Raw genomic sequence first — 17,724 nt, 5'->3', positions numbered from 1 at the left:
GAGCTCCACCTACTCTTCAGCACGGTCAAAACGGTAGGGCTCGTCCGGGATTTGAACCCGGGACCTCCTGCACCCAAAGCAGGAATCATACCCCTAGACCAACGAGCCACCTGCCAGTAGCAATGAAGCTAATCCCAAGCAGTCCAGCTCCGAGGAACACTAACTTCCATGTAAATCAGAAACAAAAGCGCTTTCTGAAGGCAGCGCTCACCACTGATGGGAAGAATATGAAAGGCAATGAATATAGAGTGAATAATTTCATCGCGCTCTGCAGATGAACAGACGGTGGTGTTTCACTTTCGTCATGTGCTTTCTCAGTGTCAAGGGAAGGCATGTGCACTAAACAAAAGAACATCGGGAATCCGAAACACCAACTCATAACGAAAAGATTGCGGAATATACTGCAAGCAAAACTTCCAGAAGACCACTCCTGAAGGCGTCGGTGCCTTAACAATTATTCCGTGCAGCAATGATCATCTAGGAAGAGCCAACTGTACGTGTCGCTCCACCACACAACTTTTTTTGATATTGTTTTACCTAAATTTCCATTACCTCTTCGTTACAAGAATACTGATGGTTTTCACCTGATCTGCTTCGTCCAGCAGCGATAGTAGTAAGTAAATCGACGACAGTTTCATTAAAAGTAGGTCAGACACAGAAATCGGAGTTACGTGTAGCTCATGTTATTACGCTTTCAAATGCAGTTCTCCGGCTGGGAGTAGTGGCGTACTCCTGTAATCCAAGCGTCTGGGAGGCCGTTGTTGTGGAAGAGATCTGGGAACAACTACAGATTCGGCCGTTTCATCAGCTCAGGAACGACCACGACGCCTTCATCGAGCTCTGCAGATTGACCAGATAGCAGTGCGGAATTTTCGGCTAGTGGTGGCTCGGGGTTAAGAGAAGTCGAGAGCAGTGAGCAAAACTACATCGGGAAAACTTCGAGAAGACGAACTCTGAAGCCGTCGGTGCCTTAACAATCATTCCGTGCAGCAACGATAATCTGGCGAGAGCGAGGCGTGGGTGTCGCTCGACCACACAACACATTTTATATAATGTTCTACTTATTCTAAACTTGCGTTTCCAGATCATCAGTAAAATACTGTGTGATTTACACCTGGTTTCCTTCTTCCAAAAGCGATATTAAGAAGTACATCGACTGCAGCGTCATTGACGGTCGTGGGTCCGGGCGCCGGCGCGCCAGCGGTGGCCTGACGGAGCTGCTGGTGCCTTCATGTAGAGCTACCGCTGAGTCCGGGCTCCTCGCCGCTAACGAAGTGATTGCTTTTGGTGACATCATTTGCAATAGCGACTGCGCGAATTGACGGTACCTCGTATGGAAAGAATGAGAAGCTGATGCTGCTGAGGACTCGGCCGCGAGCATTTCCGACGACTTCTTGGGCTCTCATTCGTGATGGCATCCAGACAGGCAAGGGTGCTGTCGATTGTTGCATACGAATGCGAAATACCTGCATTGTGCGTTTCCGCAAAGTGATTTTTACGCCAAAGTTGCGATCGTCCTACAAGTTGTGTCAGATGTGGAGCACAGAGCGTAGCAGTTTCCGTGGTGTAGCGGTTATCACGTCTGCCTAACACGCAGAAGGTCCCCGGTTCGATTCCGGGCGGAAACACTTTTTCGTCGCACTCAACAAGACCCTTGCTACAATCTCTACTGTGACCATTTAAATCAATTTCAAACGGCCCACCACCAGGGCTCAGATGATACATGAAACTCTTTCAGAACCGGCTACTTGGTTTTTGTGCTTACCTGGAGGGCTGGAAATGCGCGGAACAGCCGCCGGTATGACGGTAGTTGCCACACGTTTGCACAAAACGCAAGGGCTCGTCCGGGATTTGAACCCGGGACCTCCTGCACCCGAAGCAGGAATCATACCCCTAGACCAACGAGCCTGTTCGTAGCGTCTAAGCGCTGCACATGACTGACGCCTCCGTTCTTGGTATCACCATGCAGAGCTGCCGCTCACCCAGCGTTTTCCCTGGCTGTTGCGGTTTGATTGTTTTCATCGATGTCTTTTACAATAGCAAACTTCTAGAATCGGAGGGAGCTCGTAGGCGATGCCTTTGCTTACGCAGGAAAAATCTGTTGCCACTACGGGTTTCTAGGTAGAACAGCCGCAGAGCCGTCGTTTCCGTGGTGTAGCGGTTATCACGTCTGCTTTACACGCAGAAGGTCCCCGGTTCGATCCCGGGCGGAAACACGACTTTTTTTAAACCCCTTTTCGGATTCCATTTCCGAGATTACGTCACGTCTGCGTATGCATGGATAATAAATGTCGTGTGCTACACGGATATCGCTTCATTTTACTGTCAAATGCTCTTGCTCCCATAGTGTACCGGTATTCAGTAACTCAGAACGCTCGTAGCTCCATTCTGGCCGGCAAAGTTTATAATCCATTTCTTCAGGACTACTTCAAGTGCGCTTCATACTGGCTTTCCTGAGCTCACTGCACTCGCCTTGTCACAGCTCTGTTGAAGTGTGAACGTAACTAATAGTGAGAAACTCTTAACTACGCTCAGTCTTGTATCCCACCCTTTGGTTGTTGTCGTCGCTAATCAGATGAAGGTAGACTGCTCCACGATTGAGGTTCGTCTCCACTCACGGTGCACATGTTCTGCAAACACAACCTTTGTTTTCCGTTGCATGCAAGATTACTGTCGGCTCTTCTACAGCATCGACCCATGTAATTTACTGGTGTCAGATTCTTGCCATATCAAACGGTCCCTTCATCACCGTAGTGCTACACAAAGCGTGCTGCGGCAGGCATCTATTCTTCATTGCAGAGCTGCAAACGTGGGTGAGCTCCACCTACTCTTCAGCACGGTCAAAACGGTAGGGCTCGTCCGGGATTTGAACCCGGGACCTCCTGCACCCAAAGCAGGAATCATACCCCTAGACCAACGAGCCACCTGCCAGTAGCAATGAAGCTAATCCCAAGCAGTCCAGCTCCGAGGAACACTAACTTCCATGTAAATCAGAAACAAAAGCGCTTTCTGAAGGCAGCGCTCACCACTGATGGGAAGAATATGAAAGGCAATGAATATAGAGTGAATAATTTCATCGCGCTCTGCAGATGAACAGACGGTGGTGTTTCACTTTCGTCATGTGCTTTCTCAGTGTCAAGGGAAGGCATGTGCACTAAACAAAAGAACATCGGGAATCCGAAACACCAACTCATAACGAAAAGATTGCGGAATATACTGCAAGCAAAACTTCCAGAAGACCACTCCTGAAGGCGTCGGTGCCTTAACAATTATTCCGTGCAGCAATGATCATCTAGGAAGAGCCAACTGTACGTGTCGCTCCACCACACAACTTTTTTTGATATTGTTTTACCTAAATTTCCATTACCTCTTCGTTACAAGAATACTGATGGTTTTCACCTGATCTGCTTCGTCCAGCAGCGATAGTAGTAAGTAAATCGACGACAGTTTCATTAAAAGTAGGTCAGACACAGAAATCGGAGTTACGTGTAGCTCATGTTATTACGCTTTCAAATGCAGTTCTCCGGCTGGGAGTAGTGGCGTACTCCTGTAATCCAAGCGTCTGGGAGGCCGTTGTTGTGGAAGAGATCTGGGAACAACTACAGATTCGGCCGTTTCATCAGCTCAGGAACGACCGCGACGCCTTCATCGAGCTCTGCAGATTGACCAGATAGCAGTGCGGAATTTTCGGCTAGTGGTGGCTCGGGGTTAAGAGAAGTCGAGAGCAGTGAGCAAAACTACATCGGGAAAACTTCGAGAAGACGAACTCTGAAGCCGTCGGTGCCTTAACAATCATTCCGTGCAGCAACGATAATCTGGCGAGAGCGAGGCGTGGGTGTCGCTCGACCACACAACACATTTTATATAATGTTCTACTTATTCTAAACTTGCGTTTCCAGATCATCAGTAAAATACTGTGTGATTTACACCTGGTTTCCTTCTTCCAAAAGCGATATTAAGAAGTACATCGACTGCAGCGTCATTGACGGTCGTGGGTCCGGGCGCCGGCGCGCCAGCGGTGGCCTGACGGAGCTGCTGGTGCCTTCATGTAGAGCTACCGCTGAGTCCGGGCTCCTCGCCGCTAACGAAGTGATTGCTTTTGGTGACATCATTTGCAATAGCGACTGCGCGAATTGACGGTACCTCGTATGGAAAGAATGAGAAGCTGATGCTGCTGAGGACTCGGCCGCGAGCATTTCCGACGACTTCTTGGGCTCTCATTCGTGATGGCATCCAGACAGGCAAGGGTGCTGTCGATTGTTGCATACGAATGCGAAATACCTGCATTGTGCGTTTCCGCAAAGTGATTTTTACGCCAAAGTTGCGATCGTCCTACAAGTTGTGTCAGATGTGGAGCACAGAGCGTAGCAGTTTCCGTGGTGTAGCGGTTATCACGTCTGCCTAACACGCAGAAGGTCCCCGGTTCGATTCCGGGCGGAAACACTTTTTCGTCGCACTCAACAAGACCCTTGCTACAATCTCTACTGTGACCATTTAAATCAATTTCAAACGGCCCACCACCAGGGCTCAGATGATACATGAAACTCTTTCAGAACCGGCTACTTGGTTTTTGTGCTTACCTGGAGGGCTGGAAATGCGCGGAACAGCCGCCGGTATGACGGTAGTTGCCACACGTTTGCACAAAACGCAAGGGCTCGTCCGGGATTTGAACCCGGGACCTCCTGCACCCGAAGCAGGAATCATACCCCTAGACCAACGAGCCTGTTCGTAGCGTCTAAGCGCTGCACATGACTGACGCCTCCGTTCTTGGTATCACCATGCAGAGCTGCCGCTCACCCAGCGTTTTCCCTGGCTGTTGCGGTTTGATTGTTTTCATCGATGTCTTTTACAATAGCAAACTTCTAGAATCGGAGGGAGCTCGTAGGCGATGCCTTTGCTTACGCAGGAAAAATCTGTTGCCACTACGGGTTTCTAGGTAGAACAGCCGCAGAGCCGTCGTTTCCGTGGTGTAGCGGTTATCACGTCTGCTTTACACGCAGAAGGTCCCCGGTTCGATCCCGGGCGGAAACACGACTTTTTTTAAACCCCTTTTCGGATTCCATTTCCGAGATTACGTCACGTCTGCGTATGCATGGATAATAAATGTCGTGTGCTACACGGATATCGCTTCATTTTACTGTCAAATGCTCTTGCTCCCATAGTGTACCGGTATTCAGTAACTCAGAACGCTCGTAGCTCCATTCTGGCCGGCAAAGTTTATAATCCATTTCTTCAGGACTACTTCAAGTGCGCTTCATACTGGCTTTCCTGAGCTCACTGCACTCGCCTTGTCACAGCTCTGTTGAAGTGTGAACGTAACTAATAGTGAGAAACTCTTAACTACGCTCAGTCTTGTATCCCACCCTTTGGTTGTTGTCGTCGCTAATCAGATGAAGGTAGACTGCTCCACGATTGAGGTTCGTCTCCACTCACGGTGCACATGTTCTGCAAACACAACCTTTGTTTTCCGTTGCATGCAAGATTACTGTCGGCTCTTCTACAGCATCGACCCATGTAATTTACTGGTGTCAGATTCTTGCCATATCAAACGGTCCCTTCATCACCGTAGTGCTACACAAAGCGTGCTGCGGCAGGCATCTATTCTTCATTGCAGAGCTGCAAACGTGGGTGAGCTCCACCTACTCTTCAGCACGGTCAAAACGGTAGGGCTCGTCCGGGATTTGAACCCGGGACCTCCTGCACCCAAAGCAGGAATCATACCCCTAGACCAACGAGCCACCTGCCAGTAGCAATGAAGCTAATCCCAAGCAGTCCAGCTCCGAGGAACACTAACTTCCATGTAAATCAGAAACAAAAGCGCTTTCTGAAGGCAGCGCTCACCACTGATGGGAAGAATATGAAAGGCAATGAATATAGAGTGAATAATTTCATCGCGCTCTGCAGATGAACAGACGGTGGTGTTTCACTTTCGTCATGTGCTTTCTCAGTGTCAAGGGAAGGCATGTGCACTAAACAAAAGAACATCGGGAATCCGAAACACCAACTCATAACGAAAAGATTGCGGAATATACTGCAAGCAAAACTTCCAGAAGACCACTCCTGAAGGCGTAGGTGCCTTAACAATTATTCCGTGCAGCAATGATCATCTAGGAAGAGCCAACTGTACGTGTCGCTCCACCACACAACTTTTTTTGATATTGTTTTACCTAAATTTCCATTACCTCTTCGTTACAAGAATACTGATGGTTTTCACCTGATCTGCTTCGTCCAGCAGCGATAGTAGTAAGTAAATCGACGACAGTTTCATTAAAAGTAGGTCAGACACAGAAATCGGAGTTACGTGTAGCTCATGTTATTACGCTTTCAAATGCAGTTCTCCGGCTGGGAGTAGTGGCGTACTCCTGTAATCCAAGCGTCTGGGAGGCCGTTGTTGTGGAAGAGATCTGGGAACAACTACAGATTCGGCCGTTTCATCAGCTCAGGAACGACCGCGACGCCTTCATCGAGCTCTGCAGATTGACCAGATAGCAGTGCGGAATTTTCGGCTAGTGGTGGCTCGGGGTTAAGAGAAGTCGAGAGCAGTGAGCAAAACTACATCGGGAAACCGAAACAGACGACTCATAACGAAAAGATTGCGGAATGTACTGCAAAAGCAAAACTTCGAGAAGACGAACTCTGAAGCCGTCGGTGCCTTAACAATCATTCCGTGCAGCAACGATAATCTGGCGAGAGCGAGGCGTGGGTGTCGCTCGACCACACAACACATTTTATATAATGTTCTACTTATTCTAAACTTGCGTTTCCAGATCATCAGTAAAATACTGTGTGATTTACACCTGGTTTCCTTCTTCCAAAAGCGATATTAAGAAGTACATCGACTGCAGCGTCATTGACGGTCGTGGGTCCGGGCGCCGGCGCGCCAGCGGTGGCCTGACGGAGCTGCTGGTGCCTTCATGTAGAGCTACCGCTGAGTCCGGGCTCCTCGCCGCTAACGAAGTGATTGCTTTTGGTGACATCATTTGCAATAGCGACTGCGCGAATTGACGGTACCTCGTATGGAAAGAATGAGAAGCTGATGCTGCTGAGGACTCGGCCGCGAGCATTTCCGACGACTTCTTGGGCTCTCATTCGTGATGGCATCCAGACAGGCAAGGGTGCTGTCGATTGTTGCATACGAATGCGAAATACCTGCATTGTGCGTTTCCGCAAAGTGATTTTTACGCCAAAGTTGCGATCGTCCTACAAGTTGTGTCAGATGTGGAGCACAGAGCGTAGCAGTTTCCGTGGTGTAGCGGTTATCACGTCTGCCTAACACGCAGAAGGTCCCCGGTTCGATTCCGGGCGGAAACACTTTTTCGTCGCACTCAACAAGACCCTTGCTACAATCTCTACTGTGACCATTTAAATCAATTTCAAACGGCCCACCACCAGGGCTCAGATGATACATGAAACTCTTTCAGAACCGGCTACTTGGTTTTTGTGCTTACCTGGAGGGCTGGAAATGCGCGGAACAGCCGCCGGTATGACGGTAGTTGCCACACGTTTGCACAAAACGCAAGGGCTCGTCCGGGATTTGAACCCGGGACCTCCTGCACCCGAAGCAGGAATCATACCCCTAGACCAACGAGCCTGTTCGTAGCGTCTAAGCGCTGCACATGACTGACGCCTCCGTTCTTGGTATCACCATGCAGAGCTGCCGCTCACCCAGCGTTTTCCCTGGCTGTTGCGGTTTGATTGTTTTCATCGATGTCTTTTACAATAGCAAACTTCTAGAATCGGAGGGAGCTCGTAGGCGATGCCTTTGCTTACGCAGGAAAAATCTGTTGCCACTACGGGTTTCTAGGTAGAACAGCCGCAGAGCCGTCGTTTCCGTGGTGTAGCGGTTATCACGTCTGCTTTACACGCAGAAGGTCCCCGGTTCGATCCCGGGCGGAAACACGACTTTTTTTAAACCCCTTTTCGGATTCCATTTCCGAGATTACGTCACGTCTGCGTATGCATGGATAATAAATGTCGTGTGCTACACGGATATCGCTTCATTTTACTGTCAAATGCTCTTGCTCCCATAGTGTACCGGTATTCAGTAACTCAGAACGCTCGTAGCTCCATTCTGGCCGGCAAAGTTTATAATCCATTTCTTCAGGACTACTTCAAGTGCGCTTCATACTGGCTTTCCTGAGCTCACTGCACTCGCCTTGTCACAGCTCTGTTGAAGTGTGAACGTAACTAATAGTGAGAAACTCTTAACTACGCTCAGTCTTGTATCCCACCCTTTGGTTGTTGTCGTCGCTAATCAGATGAAGGTAGACTGCTCCACGATTGAGGTTCGTCTCCACTCACGGTGCACATGTTCTGCAAACACAACCTTTGTTTTCCGTTGCATGCAAGATTACTGTCGGCTCTTCTACAGCATCGACCCATGTAATTTACTGGTGTCAGATTCTTGCCATATCAAACGGTCCCTTCATCACCGTAGTGCTACACAAAGCGTGCTGCGGCAGGCATCTATTCTTCATTGCAGAGCTGCAAACGTGGGTGAGCTCCACCTACTCTTCAGCACGGTCAAAACGGTAGGGCTCGTCCGGGATTTGAACCCGGGACCTCCTGCACCCAAAGCAGGAATCATACCCCTAGACCAACGAGCCACCTGCCAGTAGCAATGAAGCTAATCCCAAGCAGTCCAGCTCCGAGGAACACTAACTTCCATGTAAATCAGAAACAAAAGCGCTTTCTGAAGGCAGCGCTCACCACTGATGGGAAGAATATGAAAGGCAATGAATATAGAGTGAATAATTTCATCGCGCTCTGCAGATGAACAGACGGTGGTGTTTCACTTTCGTCATGTGCTTTCTCAGTGTCAAGGGAAGGCATGTGCACTAAACAAAAGAACATCGGGAATCCGAAACACCAACTCATAACGAAAAGATTGCGGAATATACTGCAAGCAAAACTTCCAGAAGACCACTCCTGAAGGCGTAGGTGCCTTAACAATTATTCCGTGCAGCAATGATCATCTAGGAAGAGCCAACTGTACGTGTCGCTCCACCACACAACTTTTTTTGATATTGTTTTACCTAAATTTCCATTACCTCTTCGTTACAAGAATACTGATGGTTTTCACCTGATCTGCTTCGTCCAGCAGCGATAGTAGTAAGTAAATCGACGACAGTTTCATTAAAAGTAGGTCAGACACAGAAATCGGAGTTACGTGTAGCTCATGTTATTACGCTTTCAAATGCAGTTCTCCGGCTGGGAGTAGTGGCGTACTCCTGTAATCCAAGCGTCTGGGAGGCCGTTGTTGTGGAAGAGATCTGGGAACAACTACAGATTCGGCCGTTTCATCAGCTCAGGAACGACCGCGACGCCTTCATCGAGCTCTGCAGATTGACCAGATAGCAGTGCGGAATTTTCGGCTAGTGGTGGCTCGGGGTTAAGAGAAGTCGAGAGCAGTGAGCAAAACTACATCGGGAAACCGAAACAGACGACTCATAACGAAAAGATTGCGGAATGTACTGCAAAAGCAAAACTTCGAGAAGACGAACTCTGAAGCCGTCGGTGCCTTAACAATCATTCCGTGCAGCAACGATAATCTGGCGAGAGCGAGGCGTGGGTGTCGCTCGACCACACAACACATTTTATATAATGTTCTACTTATTCTAAACTTGCGTTTCCAGATCATCAGTAAAATACTGTGTGATTTACACCTGGTTTCCTTCTTCCAAAAGCGATATTAAGAAGTACATCGACTGCAGCGTCATTGACGGTCGTGGGTCCGGGCGCCGGCGCGCCAGCGGTGGCCTGACGGAGCTGCTGGTGCCTTCATGTAGAGCTACCGCTGAGTCCGGGCTCCTCGCCGCTAACGAAGTGATTGCTTTTGGTGACATCATTTGCAATAGCGACTGCGCGAATTGACGGTACCTCGTATGGAAAGAATGAGAAGCTGATGCTGCTGAGGACTCGGCCGCGAGCATTTCCGACGACTTCTTGGGCTCTCATTCGTGATGGCATCCAGACAGGCAAGGGTGCTGTCGATTGTTGCATACGAATGCGAAATACCTGCATTGTGCGTTTCCGCAAAGTGATTTTTACGCCAAAGTTGCGATCGTCCTACAAGTTGTGTCAGATGTGGAGCACAGAGCGTAGCAGTTTCCGTGGTGTAGCGGTTATCACGTCTGCCTAACACGCAGAAGGTCCCCGGTTCGATTCCGGGCGGAAACACTTTTTCGTCGCACTCAACAAGACCCTTGCTACAATCTCTACTGTGACCATTTAAATCAATTTCAAACGGCCCACCACCAGGGCTCAGATGATACATGAAACTCTTTCAGAACCGGCTACTTGGTTTTTGTGCTTACCTGGAGGGCTGGAAATGCGCGGAACAGCCGCCGGTATGACGGTAGTTGCCACACGTTTGCACAAAACGCAAGGGCTCGTCCGGGATTTGAACCCGGGACCTCCTGCACCCGAAGCAGGAATCATACCCCTAGACCAACGAGCCTGTTCGTAGCGTCTAAGCGCTGCACATGACTGACGCCTCCGTTCTTGGTATCACCATGCAGAGCTGCCGCTCACCCAGCGTTTTCCCTGGCTGTTGCGGTTTGATTGTTTTCATCGATGTCTTTTACAATAGCAAACTTCTAGAATCGGAGGGAGCTCGTAGGCGATGCCTTTGCTTACGCAGGAAAAATCTGTTGCCACTACGGGTTTCTAGGTAGAACAGCCGCAGAGCCGTCGTTTCCGTGGTGTAGCGGTTATCACGTCTGCTTTACACGCAGAAGGTCCCCGGTTCGATCCCGGGCGGAAACACGACTTTTTTTAAACCCCTTTTCGGATTCCATTTCCGAGATTACGTCACGTCTGCGTATGCATGGATAATAAATGTCGTGTGCTACACGGATATCGCTTCATTTTACTGTCAAATGCTCTTGCTCCCATAGTGTACCGGTATTCAGTAACTCAGAACGCTCGTAGCTCCATTCTGGCCGGCAAAGTTTATAATCCATTTCTTCAGGACTACTTCAAGTGCGCTTCATACTGGCTTTCCTGAGCTCACTGCACTCGCCTTGTCACAGCTCTGTTGAAGTGTGAACGTAACTAATAGTGAGAAACTCTTAACTACGCTCAGTCTTGTATCCCACCCTTTGGTTGTTGTCGTCGCTAATCAGATGAAGGTAGACTGCTCCACGATTGAGGTTCGTCTCCACTCACGGTGCACATGTTCTGCAAACACAACCTTTGTTTTCCGTTGCATGCAAGATTACTGTCGGCTCTTCTACAGCATCGACCCATGTAATTTACTGGTGTCAGATTCTTGCCATATCAAACGGTCCCTTCATCACCGTAGTGCTACACAAAGCGTGCTGCGGCAGGCATCTATTCTTCATTGCAGAGCTGCAAACGTGGGTGAGCTCCACCTACTCTTCAGCACGGTCAAAACGGTAGGGCTCGTCCGGGATTTGAACCCGGGACCTCCTGCACCCAAAGCAGGAATCATACCCCTAGACCAACGAGCCACCTGCCAGTAGCAATGAAGCTAATCCCAAGCAGTCCAGCTCCGAGGAACACTAACTTCCATGTAAATCAGAAACAAAAGCGCTTTCTGAAGGCAGCGCTCACCACTGATGGGAAGAATATGAAAGGCAATGAATATAGAGTGAATAATTTCATCGCGCTCTGCAGATGAACAGACGGTGGTGTTTCACTTTCGTCATGTGCTTTCTCAGTGTCAAGGGAAGGCATGTGCACTAAACAAAAGAACATCGGGAATCCGAAACACCAACTCATAACGAAAAGATTGCGGAATATACTGCAAGCAAAACTTCCAGAAGACCACTCCTGAAGGCGTCGGTGCCTTAACAATTATTCCGTGCAGCAATGATCATCTAGGAAGAGCCAACTGTACGTGTCGCTCCACCACACAACTTTTTTTGATATTGTTTTACCTAAATTTCCATTACCTCTTCGTTACAAGAATACTGATGGTTTTCACCTGATCTGCTTCGTCCAGCAGCGATAGTAGTAAGTAAATCGACGACAGTTTCATTAAAAGTAGGTCAGACACAGAAATCGGAGTTACGTGTAGCTCATGTTATTACGCTTTCAAATGCAGTTCTCCGGCTGGGAGTAGTGGCGTACTCCTGTAATCCAAGCGTCTGGGAGGCCGTTGTTGTGGAAGAGATCTGGGAACAACTACAGATTCGGCCGTTTCATCAGCTCAGGAACGACCGCGACGCCTTCATCGAGCTCTGCAGATTGACCAGATAGCAGTGCGGAATTTTCGGCTAGTGGTGGCTCGGGGTTAAGAGAAGTCGAGAGCAGTGAGCAAAACTACATCGGGAAACCGAAACAGACGACTCATAACGAAAAGATTGCGGAATGTACTGCAAAAGCAAAACTTCGAGAAGACGAACTCTGAAGCCGTCGGTGCCTTAACAATCATTCCGCGCAGCAACGATAATCTGGCGAGAGCGAGGCGTGGGTGTCGCTCGACCACACAACACATTTTATATAATGTTCTACTTATTCTAAACTTGCGTTTCCAGATCATCAGTAAAATACTGTGTGATTTACACCTGGTTTCCTTCTTCCAAAAGCGATATTAAGAAGTACATCGACTGCAGCGTCATTGACGGTCGTGGGTCCGGGCGCCGGCGCGCCAGCGGTGGCCTGACGGAGCTGCTGGTGCCTTCATGTAGAGCTACCGCTGAGTCCGGGCTCCTCGCCGCTAACGAAGTGATTGCTTTTGGTGACATCATTTGCAATAGCGACTGCGCGAATTGACGGTACCTCGTATGGAAAGAATGAGAAGCTGATGCTGCTGAGGACTCGGCCGCGAGCATTTCCGACGACTTCTTGGGCTCTCATTCGTGATGGCATTCAGACAGGCAAGGGTGCTGTCGATTGTTGCATACGAATGCGAAATACCTGCATTGTGCGTTTCCGCAAAGTGATTTTTACGCCAAAGTTGCGATCGTCCTACAAGTTGTGTCAGATGTGGAGCACAGAGCGTAGCAGTTTCCGTGGTGTAGCGGTTATCACGTCTGCCTAACACGCAGAAGGTCCCCGGTTCGATCCCGGGCGGAAACACTTTTTCGTCGCACTCAACAAGACCCTTGCTACAATCTCTACTGTGACCATTTAAATCAATTTCAAACGGCCCACCACCAGGGCTCAGATGATACATGAAACTCTTTCAGAACCGGCTACTTGGTTTTTGTGCTTACCTGGAGGGCTGGAAATGCGCGGAACAGCCGCCGGCATGACGGTAGTTGCCACACGTTTGCACAAAACGCAAGGGCTCGTCCGGGATTTGAACCCGGGACCTCCTGCACCCGAAGCAGGAATCATACCCCTAGACCAACGAGCCTGTTCGTAGCGTCTAAGCGCTGCACATGACTGACGCCTCCGTTCTTGGTATCACCATGCAGAGCTGCCGCTCACCCAGCGTTTTCCCTGGCTGTTGCGGTTTGATTGTTTTCATCGATGTCTTTTACAATAGCAAACTTCTAGAATCGGAGGGAGCTCGTAGGCGATGCCTTTGCTTACGCAGGAAAAATCTGTTGCCACTACGGGTTTCTAGGTAGAACAGCCGCAGAGCCGTCGTTTCCGTGGTGTAGCGGTTATCACGTCTGCTTTACACGCAGAAGGTCCCCGGTTCGATCCCGGGCGGAAACACGACTTTTTTTAAACCCCTTTTCGGATTCCATTTCCGAGATTACGTCACGTCTGCGTATGCATGGATAATAAATGTCGTGTGCTACACGGATATCGCTTCATTTTACTGTCAAATGCTCTTGCTCCCATAGTGTACCGGTATTCAGTAACTCAGAACGCTCGTAGCTCCATTCTGGCCGGCAAAGTTTATAATCCATTTCTTCAGGACTACTTCAAGTGCGCTTCATACTGGCTTTCCTGAGCTCACTGCACTCGCCTTGTCACAGCTCTGTTGAAGTGTGAACGTAACTAATAGTGAGAAACTCTTAACTACGCTCAGTCTTGTATCCCACCCTTTGGTTGTTGTCGTCGCTAATCAGATGAAGGTAGACTGCTCCACGATTGAGGTTCGTCTCCACTCACGGTGCACATGTTCTGCAAACACAACCTTTGTTTTCCGTTGCATGCAAGATTACTGTCGGCTCTTCTACAGCATCGACCCATGTAATTTACTGGTGTCAGATTCTTGCCATATCAAACGGTCCCTTCATCACCGTAGTGCTACACAAAGCGTGCTGCGGCAGGCATCTATTCTTCATTGCAGAGCTGCAAACGTGGGTGAGCTCCACCTACTCTTCAGCACGGTCAAAACGGTAGGGCTCGTCCGGGATTTGAACCCGGGACCTCCTGCACCCAAAGCAGGAATCATACCCCTAGACCAACGAGCCACCTGCCAGTAGCAATGAAGCTAATCCCAAGCAGTCCAGCTCCGAGGAACACTAACTTCCATGTAAATCAGAAACAAAAGCGCTTTCTGAAGGCAGCGCTCACCACTGATGGGAAGAATATGAAAGGCAATGAATATAGAGTGAATAATTTCATCGCGCTCTGCAGATGAACAGACGGTGGTGTTTCACTTTCGTCATGTGCTTTCTCAGTGTCAAGGGAAGGCATGTGCACTAAACAAAAGAACATCGGGAATCCGAAACACCAACTCATAACGAAAAGATTGCGGAATATACTGCAAGCAAAACTTCCAGAAGACCACTCCTGAAGGCGTCGGTGCCTTAACAATTATTCCGTGCAGCAATGATCATCTAGGAAGAGCCAACTGTACGTGTCGCTCCACCACACAACTTTTTTTGATATTGTTTTACCTAAATTTCCATTACCTCTTCGTTACAAGAATACTGATGGTTTTCACCTGATCTGCTTCGTCCAGCAGCGATAGTAGTAAGTAAATCGACGACAGTTTCATTAAAAGTAGGTCAGACACAGAAATCGGAGTTACGTGTAGCTCATGTTATTACGCTTTCAAATGCAGTTCTCCGGCTGGGAGTAGTGGCGTACTCCTGTAATCCAAGCGTCTGGGAGGCCGTTGTTGTGGAAGAGATCTGGGAACAACTACAGATTCGGCCGTTTCATCAGCTCAGGAACGACCGCGACGCCTTCATCGAGCTCTGCAGATTGACCAGATAGCAGTGCGGAATTTTCGGCTAGTGGTGGCTCGGGGTTAAGAGAAGTCGAGAGCAGTGAGCAAAACTACATCGGGAAACCGAAACAGACGACTCATAACGAAAAGATTGCGGAATGTACTGCAAAAGCAAAACTTCGAGAAGACGAACTCTGAAGCCGTCGGTGCCTTAACAATCATTCCGCGCAGCAACGATAATCTGGCGAGAGCGAGGCGTGGGTGTCGCTCGACCACACAACACATTTTATATAATGTTCTACTTATTCTAAACTTGCGTTTCCAGATCATCAGTAAAATACTGTGTGATTTACACCTGGTTTCCTTCTTCCAAAAGCGATATTAAGAAGTACATCGACTGCAGCGTCATTGACGGTCGTGGGTCCGGGCGCCGGCGCGCCAGCGGTGGCCTGACGGAGCTGCTGGTGCCTTCATGTAGAGCTACCGCTGAGTCCGGGCTCCTCGCCGCTAACGAAGTGATTGCTTTTGGTGACATCATTTGCAATAGCGACTGCGCGAATTGACGGTACCTCGTATGGAAAGAATGAGAAGCTGATGCTGCTGAGGACTCGGCCGCGAGCATTTCCGACGACTTCTTGGGCTCTCATTCGTGATGGCATTCAGACAGGCAAGGGTGCTGTCGATTGTTGCATACGAATGCGAAATACCTGCATTGTGCGTTTCCGCAAAGTGATTTTTACGCCAAAGTTGCGATCGTCCTACAAGTTGTGTCAGATGTGGAGCACAGAGCGTAGCAGTTTCCGTGGTGTAGCGGTTATCACGTCTGCCTAACACGCAGAAGGTCCCCGGTTCGATTCCGGGCGGAAACACTTTTTCGTCGCACTCAACAAGACCCTTGCTACAATCTCTACTGTGACCATTTAAATCAATTTCAAACGGCCCACCACCAGGGCTCAGATGATACATGAAACTCTTTCAGAACCGGCTACTTGGTTTTTGTGCTTACCTGGAGGGCTGGAAATGCGCGGAACAGCCGCCGGCATGACGGTAGTTGCCACACGTTTGCACAAAACGCAAGGGCTCGTCCGGGATTTGAACCCGGGACCTCCTGCACCCGAAGCAGGAATCATACCCCTAGACCAACGAGCCTGTTCGTAGCGTCTAAGCGCTGCACATGACTGACGCCTCCGTTCTTGGTATCACCATGCAGAGCTGCCGCTCACCCAGCGTTTTCCCTGGCTGTTGCGGTTTGATTGTTTTCATCGATGTCTTTTACAATAGCAAACTTCTAGAATCGGAGGGAGCTCGTAGGCGATGCCTTTGCTTACGCAGGAAAAATCTGTTGCCACTACGGGTTTCTAGGTAGAACAGCCGCAGAGCCGTCGTTTCCGTGGTGTAGCGGTTATCACGTCTGCTTTACACGCAGAAGGTCCCCGGTTCGATCCCGGGCGGAAACACGACTTTTTTTAAACCCCTTTTCGGATTCCATTTCCGAGATTACGTCACGTCTGCGTATGCATGGATAATAAATGTCGTGTGCTACACGGATATCGCTTCATTTTACTGTCAAATGCTCTTGCTCCCATAGTGTACCGGTATTCAGTAACTCAGAACGCTCGTAGCTCCATTCTGGCCGGCAAAGTTTATAATCCATTTCTTCAGGACTACTTCAAGTGCGCTTCATACTGGCTTTCCTGAGCTCACTGCACTCGCCTTGTCACAGCTCTGTTGAAGTGTGAACGTAACTAATAGTGAGAAACTCTTAACTACGCTCAGTCTTGTATCCCACCCTTTGGTTGTTGTCGTCGCTAATCAGATGAAGGTAGACTGCTCCACGATTGAGGTTCGTCTCCACTCACGGTGCACATGTTCTGCAAACACAACCTTTGTTTTCCGTTGCATGCAAGATTACTGTCGGCTCTTCTACAGCATCGACCCATGTAATTTACTGGTGTCAGATTCTTGCCATATCAAACGGTCCCTTCATCACCGTAGTGCTACACAAAGCGTGCTGCGGCAGGCATCTATTCTTCATTGCAGAGCTGCAAACGTGGGTGAGCTCCACCTACTCTTCAGCACGGTCAAAACGGTAGGGCTCGTCCGGGATTTGAACCCGGGACCTCCTGCACCCAAAGCAGGAATCATACCCCTAGACCAACGAGCCACCTGCCAGTAGCAATGAAGCTAATCCCAAGCAGTCCAGCTCCGAGGAACACTAACTTCCATGTAAATCAGAAACAAAAGCGCTTTCTGAAGGCAGCGCTCACCACTGATGGGAAGAATATGAAAGGCAATGAATATAGAGTGAATAATTTCATCGCGCTCTGCAGATGAACAGACGGTGGTGTTTCACTTTCGTCATGTGCTTTCTCAGTGTCAAGGGAAGGCATGTGCACTAAACAAAAGAACATCGGGAATCCGAAACACCAACTCATAACGAAAAGATTGCGGAATATACTGCAAGCAAAACTTCCAGAAGACCACTCCTGAAGGCGTCGGTGCCTTAACAATTATTCCGTGCAGCAATGATCATCTAGGAAGAGCCAACTGTACGTGTCGCTCCACCACACAACTTTTTTTGATATTGTTTTACCTAAATTTCCATTACCTCTTCGTTACAAGAATACTGATGGTTTTCACCTGATCTGCTTCGTCCAGCAGCGATAGTAGTAAGTAAA

At 49.0% G+C, this 17,724-nt stretch overlaps 25 non-coding genes across 25 annotated transcripts; 12 read left to right on the top strand and 13 right to left on the bottom strand.

Annotated features, from left to right (window-relative positions):
• Nucleotides 1-36: 36 nt before the first annotated feature.
• Nucleotides 37-108, bottom strand: Trnap-ugg (transfer RNA proline (anticodon UGG)). The gene has a single exon. It is a non-coding gene; the product is annotated as a tRNA-Pro (tRNA).
• Nucleotides 109-1,555: 1,447 nt separating this feature from the next.
• Nucleotides 1,556-1,628, top strand: Trnav-aac (transfer RNA valine (anticodon AAC)). The gene has a single exon. It is a non-coding gene; the product is annotated as a tRNA-Val (tRNA).
• Nucleotides 1,629-1,836: 208 nt separating this feature from the next.
• Trnap-cgg (transfer RNA proline (anticodon CGG)) lies at nt 1,837-1,908 on the bottom strand. The gene has a single exon. It is a non-coding gene; the product is annotated as a tRNA-Pro (tRNA).
• Nucleotides 1,909-2,143: 235 nt separating this feature from the next.
• On the top strand, nt 2,144-2,216 carry Trnav-uac (transfer RNA valine (anticodon UAC)). The gene has a single exon. It is a non-coding gene; the product is annotated as a tRNA-Val (tRNA).
• A 635-nt stretch (nt 2,217-2,851) lies between these two features.
• On the bottom strand, nt 2,852-2,923 carry Trnap-ugg (transfer RNA proline (anticodon UGG)). Its single transcript has one exon. It is a non-coding gene; the product is annotated as a tRNA-Pro (tRNA).
• A 1,447-nt stretch (nt 2,924-4,370) lies between these two features.
• Nucleotides 4,371-4,443, top strand: Trnav-aac (transfer RNA valine (anticodon AAC)). Its single transcript has one exon. It is a non-coding gene; the product is annotated as a tRNA-Val (tRNA).
• A 208-nt stretch (nt 4,444-4,651) lies between these two features.
• Trnap-cgg (transfer RNA proline (anticodon CGG)) lies at nt 4,652-4,723 on the bottom strand. The gene has a single exon. It is a non-coding gene; the product is annotated as a tRNA-Pro (tRNA).
• A 235-nt stretch (nt 4,724-4,958) lies between these two features.
• On the top strand, nt 4,959-5,031 carry Trnav-uac (transfer RNA valine (anticodon UAC)). Its single transcript has one exon. It is a non-coding gene; the product is annotated as a tRNA-Val (tRNA).
• A 635-nt stretch (nt 5,032-5,666) lies between these two features.
• Trnap-ugg (transfer RNA proline (anticodon UGG)) lies at nt 5,667-5,738 on the bottom strand. Its single transcript has one exon. It is a non-coding gene; the product is annotated as a tRNA-Pro (tRNA).
• A 1,500-nt stretch (nt 5,739-7,238) lies between these two features.
• Nucleotides 7,239-7,311, top strand: Trnav-aac (transfer RNA valine (anticodon AAC)). Its single transcript has one exon. It is a non-coding gene; the product is annotated as a tRNA-Val (tRNA).
• A 208-nt stretch (nt 7,312-7,519) lies between these two features.
• On the bottom strand, nt 7,520-7,591 carry Trnap-cgg (transfer RNA proline (anticodon CGG)). Its single transcript has one exon. It is a non-coding gene; the product is annotated as a tRNA-Pro (tRNA).
• A 235-nt stretch (nt 7,592-7,826) lies between these two features.
• Nucleotides 7,827-7,899, top strand: Trnav-uac (transfer RNA valine (anticodon UAC)). Its single transcript has one exon. It is a non-coding gene; the product is annotated as a tRNA-Val (tRNA).
• Nucleotides 7,900-8,534: 635 nt separating this feature from the next.
• Trnap-ugg (transfer RNA proline (anticodon UGG)) lies at nt 8,535-8,606 on the bottom strand. The gene has a single exon. It is a non-coding gene; the product is annotated as a tRNA-Pro (tRNA).
• A 1,500-nt stretch (nt 8,607-10,106) lies between these two features.
• Trnav-aac (transfer RNA valine (anticodon AAC)) lies at nt 10,107-10,179 on the top strand. The gene has a single exon. It is a non-coding gene; the product is annotated as a tRNA-Val (tRNA).
• Nucleotides 10,180-10,387: 208 nt separating this feature from the next.
• Trnap-cgg (transfer RNA proline (anticodon CGG)) lies at nt 10,388-10,459 on the bottom strand. The gene has a single exon. It is a non-coding gene; the product is annotated as a tRNA-Pro (tRNA).
• Nucleotides 10,460-10,694: 235 nt separating this feature from the next.
• On the top strand, nt 10,695-10,767 carry Trnav-uac (transfer RNA valine (anticodon UAC)). The gene has a single exon. It is a non-coding gene; the product is annotated as a tRNA-Val (tRNA).
• Nucleotides 10,768-11,402: 635 nt separating this feature from the next.
• Nucleotides 11,403-11,474, bottom strand: Trnap-ugg (transfer RNA proline (anticodon UGG)). The gene has a single exon. It is a non-coding gene; the product is annotated as a tRNA-Pro (tRNA).
• A 1,500-nt stretch (nt 11,475-12,974) lies between these two features.
• Nucleotides 12,975-13,047, top strand: Trnav-aac (transfer RNA valine (anticodon AAC)). Its single transcript has one exon. It is a non-coding gene; the product is annotated as a tRNA-Val (tRNA).
• Nucleotides 13,048-13,255: 208 nt separating this feature from the next.
• Trnap-cgg (transfer RNA proline (anticodon CGG)) lies at nt 13,256-13,327 on the bottom strand. Its single transcript has one exon. It is a non-coding gene; the product is annotated as a tRNA-Pro (tRNA).
• Nucleotides 13,328-13,562: 235 nt separating this feature from the next.
• Nucleotides 13,563-13,635, top strand: Trnav-uac (transfer RNA valine (anticodon UAC)). Its single transcript has one exon. It is a non-coding gene; the product is annotated as a tRNA-Val (tRNA).
• Nucleotides 13,636-14,270: 635 nt separating this feature from the next.
• On the bottom strand, nt 14,271-14,342 carry Trnap-ugg (transfer RNA proline (anticodon UGG)). Its single transcript has one exon. It is a non-coding gene; the product is annotated as a tRNA-Pro (tRNA).
• Nucleotides 14,343-15,842: 1,500 nt separating this feature from the next.
• Nucleotides 15,843-15,915, top strand: Trnav-aac (transfer RNA valine (anticodon AAC)). Its single transcript has one exon. It is a non-coding gene; the product is annotated as a tRNA-Val (tRNA).
• Nucleotides 15,916-16,123: 208 nt separating this feature from the next.
• On the bottom strand, nt 16,124-16,195 carry Trnap-cgg (transfer RNA proline (anticodon CGG)). Its single transcript has one exon. It is a non-coding gene; the product is annotated as a tRNA-Pro (tRNA).
• Nucleotides 16,196-16,430: 235 nt separating this feature from the next.
• On the top strand, nt 16,431-16,503 carry Trnav-uac (transfer RNA valine (anticodon UAC)). Its single transcript has one exon. It is a non-coding gene; the product is annotated as a tRNA-Val (tRNA).
• Nucleotides 16,504-17,138: 635 nt separating this feature from the next.
• Nucleotides 17,139-17,210, bottom strand: Trnap-ugg (transfer RNA proline (anticodon UGG)). Its single transcript has one exon. It is a non-coding gene; the product is annotated as a tRNA-Pro (tRNA).
• Between the last annotated feature and the right edge of the window lie 514 nt (nt 17,211-17,724).

This window comes from Schistocerca cancellata, unplaced genomic scaffold, assembly GCF_023864275.1.
Source record: "Schistocerca cancellata isolate TAMUIC-IGC-003103 unplaced genomic scaffold, iqSchCanc2.1 HiC_scaffold_1084, whole genome shotgun sequence".
Classification (NCBI taxonomy): domain Eukaryota; kingdom Metazoa; phylum Arthropoda; class Insecta; order Orthoptera; family Acrididae; genus Schistocerca; species Schistocerca cancellata.
The sequence above is the reverse complement of the archived record's forward strand: the minus strand, read 5'-3'. Positions and strand labels throughout refer to the sequence as shown.